Below are 6000 nucleotides of genomic sequence, written 5' to 3'. Positions count from 1 at the left end.
CTGCCATTTATAATAAAGCTATTCCTGTGTCTGGTCCTGTGTAATAGTGTGGATTTGTGTAATGTATATGTATTGTTGTGTATACTCCTGTATAAGCCTCATAGAATTCTGACAGCGTCCATCTCTCCCACGTTTGATGACACTTTCTTACATTATTACTTTTGGTGTATGTGTACTTCTCATTATCTACTGTATGGTTTACCAGATGGATCCCGTGGTATAAATCCGGTGCCTCATGCGCCTCCATTTCCCTGCTAATATTACTTTTGCCAGAGGAGCTAGGTTCTCCACCGGCGGTATAAACGGGTCATTGCCCTTACCTGTGGGTTTATGCCCAAAATACATAGTTACATCCAGATATTCTACCGGTAGTCCCACCTTGACCATTATATTTTGGACTTTCTCCCCAAAACCCCTTCCCCTGTGACACTGCCAAATCCTATGCATACATGTACCCTGCTGTATACTGCATTTTGGGCATAAATCATTTCTCTTCTTCCTACTTCATGGTAGCCATTACATTGGGTTCATCCCTCTCTCCCAATTAGACAGGTAGTTCCCCCCCCCCCCCAGGATCTAGCTCCTCCTCTTCCTATATAGCTGAGCACCTCCTAGTATCCATAGTCTTTTTCCTGTCTCCTCTGTCTGTAAACAGGTAGTTAGTTAAGTGTTTGTTATTTTTGGAGTTCCAGCAAGCTGGTTATGCTGCTGGATCCTGGGCAGTGTAGGGCTGGCAGCGCTTTGCCCTATTTAGGTACGGGCCGGTAGCATGGAACCCCCTCTAGGGTGTGTGTGCTGCTAGGCAGTGCAGGGCTGGCGGTGCCTGACCTTAGCTATGTCCGGGCTGGTAGCATGGACTCACGCCTGTAAGTGCGGCTCAGTGGTTGGGGCTGGCGGTACCTTACTCGGCTGTATCCAGGCTGCGCATGTGTTCCCTTGTGCTTCTAGAGCTTCTGGGGGGGGGGGGGGGGGGGGGGGGGGGGGGGGCATGGCAGCAGCATGTCCGGGGTGGTAACTGCTGGCGGCAGTGTTTTTCTAACCGCTGATGCAGAGAACTAGCGCTGGAAGATGATGACACGCACTTTCGGCTGGCGCACTCTGTGCAGGCGGCCTGCGTTCCAGGAGCAGGCCGCATGCATTCCAGATACCGTAAGTGCCGGTATTTAAGCGCCTGGCTGGTGTAATAGGCCTTGGGGTGCTGCTTGGAGTTTCTAAACATGGAGGAAGCCTCTCCAAATGTTCCGCTGCCCAGGTAAGTCCTCTTGGAGGACTGTTTTTTTTCTTCATCTTTGCTGGTTTTAGATAGTTAGCAGTTTCTTTTTGTAGTGTGCCCTCATCAACTAAAAAAGAAGACCTTTAAGAAAAATAATGCCAACATGTGATAAATCATTTGTAGGGAAAGAGGTTTTATGCCAGGATTGCGTTAAGAAAGGAGAATCAGGTCCTAGTGTGTCGTCTCAAATTACTGAGTTGAGCTGGATGAAAAGGAATTTTGTGACCAAAGACGAGTTTCTGAGTACTAAAAGATCTAGGTCACAGACCAGCTTGGATAGAGAGGAAGAGTGTGGATCGGTAGAAGTTTACTCTGAGAAAGAAGGGTCTGGTGATTCTAGTGCAGAATCCGGTGAAGTTTTGGAAGATGAGCGATTAGTTAACTTGGATTTGGTGGAGATGGTTTTAAAAAAACCCTCTATAAAACTCTGAATTACAAGCAGCTGGTAAAAACAGAGTTTGATGCCTTATTTGAGGCTAGATCAAAGAAAGGCAGAGGTTTCCCCTTACACAAAGCAGTCAAGGACATATTGACAAAGAATGGCTTAATGTGGATGAAAGAGTGGGGTCATTTAAGAGAGTTAATAAAATGTTTCCCATTGATGATGAGGACTTTATAAAGTGGTGTCGCATCCCAAAGCTTGATGCGACAGTATCTGAGGGTACAACGCGGACGACTATTCCTTTAGAGGATGGAGCGTCCTTAGAGGACACGATGGAGAAGAAAATGGAGAGCGCATTGAACAGGTTACATATTTCTTTCCAGAGCACTTAGAATCTGGTGCGCTTCGCTACAAGATTTACAGGATAGAGCTTCATGTGAGCAGATCAGTAAAAATCTAGCCCAGATAGCAGTGGACTACATTTGTGAAGCATCCTTGGATGTGCTGGACTTTCGGCTAAGTCACTTACATCATGTGTTGTGGCCAGAAGAGCCCTATGGTTGAAGTCATAGGCTGCTAATTCTCATTCCCAAAAAAACAGGTACCTCCAGAGCATTTTTTTCGCCAATCTGTCAAGAAGAGAGGCGAAAATTCCGGATCTGGTCAAAAGCAGTGAAGGTGCATATCCAGAAGACTGTCAAAATTTGCTCACGTCTGGGAACAAACCATTCGGGACAGATGGGTGCTGGTGGTGGTTACCATGGGGTACCGGCTGCAATTTCTTCAAGGGCAAGAATGGCAAAATTTGTAAGTTCCAAGCTTCCTCTTTTGAGGACAGAAAGGGAAGCTCTAAATTTGAGTTTAAAAGGACTAGTCGACTCGGGGGCAGTCGAGGACGTCCCAGACACAGAAATGGGATTAGGTTTTTACTCCTGTCTGCTCATTATAAGCAACATTTCTGGAGGTTTCAGAACCATACTGGATTTAAGAGGTCTGAACGACCCGAATAAGGAAAATAAAGTTTCACATGGAGAGTACCAAGCCTATCCTGATGGGTCTTAGAAGGAACGATTATTTAGTATCGGTCAATTTGAAAGATGCTAACTTCCATATTCCTATTGCACTCAATAACAGGAAATACCTGAGGTTCTGCATAGAAGGGCACTACCAATTCACTTGCCTTCTATTCGGCCTCACCTCGTCTCCAGGAGTTCTTACGAAGGTCCTCGTGGTGCTGATGGAAACATTAAGAAAGAAAAAAAATCATGATATGGGCGTACTTGGATGATCTCTTGATTTCGTCACAGTCAGAAAGCGAGGTGGTTGCAGCGAGACATTATACCATCCAATTCCTTCAAGACTGTGGTTGGCTGGTAAACTGGGAAAAGAGTCTGCTTATTCCTACACAAGACATTCAATTCTTAGGAATATTGATAGACACAGTGTCTTCACTAATTTGGTCAATTCAAACCGCTAATTTGGTCAATTCGCGAAAGCACACGTGTCATTAAGGACAGCAATGAGCTTGCTAGTCATGATGGCCTCCGCGGTGGATGTCATTCCCTTTGCAAGGTGGAGGATGAGACTGTTGCAGTGGTTCCTCTTGGGCTGCATGAAGAGGCAAATCGCCCTGGAGCGCAGAATAAAATTTCCAGATACAATAGCCATAAGCTGAGGGGCATACGGTCTAGGCAAACCCGTCAAGGTGTATGGTCATCTCAAGAGGCGGATTTCTCAACCAATCACAGGGAGCTAAGAGCAGTATGGCACACAATAAAATTCTTCTGCGAAGATATCACAGTGTCTCACCTGCATATCTTTTCAGGCAACGCTACAACCGTTTCATATATCAATCGGCAAGGAGGGACACAAAGTAAAGTGTTGGTGGAAGAGGTACGAAGTCTCATGACATGGGCCGAAGAGCATCTTCAATTGATATCAGTGCTGCATGTGCCGGGGGAAGACAATCAGTTGGCAGACTTCCTGAGTTACAGAAGCGTGGTGCCAGGAGAATGGGAGCTGAAAGAGTCAGTGTTTCGTTTGATAATATGTCACTTCGGCCAGCCAGAAATAGACCTTATGGCGTCATCAGCCAACAAGAAACTTCCTCAATTTTTCTCCAGATACCCAACTCTGGGGTTGTGTGGAGTGGATGCCCTACCTCAGAGATGGAAATTCTCGCTAGCCTATGTCTTCCCTCCATTTGCTCTCATCCACAGAGGGCGGTATTCAATGTGAATACCGGCGACGTGCAGCGAATCCTGTTTAGGATTCGCTGCACATTCGCCACTGGTCGCTCGCTGCCCCTGACTGGTGAATTTGAGCTCCTGCGGTGGAAGCCGCAGGGAGCCTGAGGACGGTGGCAGGCAGGGAGATGGAAGTCTCCCTGCCTGCCCCAGAACGTTTGTGGGGGGGAGGTGGGCTCCCCGGGTGCCAGGCAGCACAGGCTGCCCCCCGGGGGTGCCAGCAGGGGACCGGGTATATTCACTACACCCGATCGCATATGTAATGATCGGGTGAAGTGAATATATAAATATCTAATGAGCGGCTCGGCTCCGGCCCCCTGCTGGCTGGTCTGTGTAAAAAAAAAATATATATATATTTTTTTTTAATTAAATATATATTCATGTGCTTACAGCACATGAATAAAAATAGCATGCCCCTCCTCAGAATAAAATTCCAGATTTTTTGACACCAATTGTAAAAAAACAAAACACTTTATTTTAAAAGTTCACCTTCCACTTCACCATAAAAAGATAGCGATTGCTACTCGGTGAATCATGGCGAAAAAAACCTTGAAATGTATTCGCCATCTGGTCATTGAATAGGGTCGTTTACCGTTTTAGTCAGAAATTTGCCTTACAGCACAAAATCGCCATAAAAACCTGGCGAATCAGCCTCATTGAATACCGCCCAATGTGTTGTGGAAGGTCAGAACAGAAAGGAGCCAAGTCATAAATGTGCTACCATATTGGTCCAGGAGGGCTTGGTTCCCTATGGTGGAGAGTATGGTCATAGCGGACCCGTTGTTCCTGCCGGTATCTGTGGACCTCCTCAGTCAGGGTCCTGTCAATTGCCCAAGAGCCTCAGAATTTGTGTTTGATGGCTTGGAGATTGAGAGGCAACAGCTAAAGAGCAAGAATCTGACCCCTGTAGTCGGTTGAAGTGCTTCTTCTACGAGCTAGGAAGAAGGTGTCATCAGCTATCTACTACAGAATATGGAAGATGGTCGAAGGTGGTCGAAGGGCAAGTTTTTTTTTTTCCCAAGGCAAATATATTGCATGTGTTACAATTCCTTTGTGATGGTTTCAACAAAGGGTTAGCAGTATCCATGCTGAAGGTACATATCTCAGCCTTGAGTGCATTGCTGGATAGGAGACTTGTGGAACATAGTCTGGTTAAGAGATTTTGCCAGGCTATTAAAAGAATTCGACCGAGGATTAGGTCTATTGTTCCTCAATGAGACCTTTCATTTAGTTTTAAATGGATTAATGTTGGCTCCTTTTGATCCATTGGATAGTCGGTTTGGAGTTTCTGACATGGAAAGTTGCCTTCCTGGTAGCAGTTACGTCAGCCAGAAGAGTGGGGGGAACTGCAGGACTTGTTCATGAAAGATCAATATCTGAATATATTTCCACACAGAGTGGTTCTTAGGACTAAGCCATCATTTCTGCCCAAAAGTAGTATGTTTCCATTTGAATCAAGAGATTGTGTTACCTTGCTTTTGCCCGAATCCTTCGAACAAGAAGGAAGAGAACTTACATACTCTGGTTGTCGTCAGGGCCATCAATTTATTTGGATAGATCGGCCAGTTTTAGGCAGATTGAAGCTTTATTTGTAATTCCACAAGGAGCAAAGAAAGGATTTGTACGGTCGAAGCAAACTATTTCAAGATGGCTCAAAGACGTAATTTCGTTCACCTACAAGAAAGTAGGGCGTATGGTTCCCGAAGTCATTAAAGCACACTCAACTAGGGCAATGGCGGTTTCATGGGCAAGAGAGGCAAAAGTTTTGGCTAAAGAGATATGCCGGGCGGCCACTGGGTCACCTTCTCTAAACATTATGCTCTGGATGTTTCCGAGACCGGGTTTGGAAGTGAAGTGTTGAGACAAGCTTTGGCTTGAGGTATTGTATTACACTCCCTGCTGCTTTGGTACATCCCAATGCAATGGCTGCCATGAAGTAGGAAGAAGAAAGCAACAGATTATACTTACGATAATGCCTTTTCTTCAGAGTACTTCATGGTAGACCATATTTTTTAGCCCTCCCTGTTTTTTTCCCTAGGATTTGGGTGGAGACATTCAAAGACTATGGATACTAGGGAGGTGCTCAGCTATATAGGAAG

This window comes from Crinia signifera, chromosome 6 (assembly GCF_055691185.1).
Source record: "Crinia signifera chromosome 6, ASM5569118v1, whole genome shotgun sequence".
In the NCBI taxonomy this organism is placed as follows: domain Eukaryota; kingdom Metazoa; phylum Chordata; class Amphibia; order Anura; family Myobatrachidae; genus Crinia; species Crinia signifera.
This window is presented reverse-complemented; position numbering follows the sequence as displayed.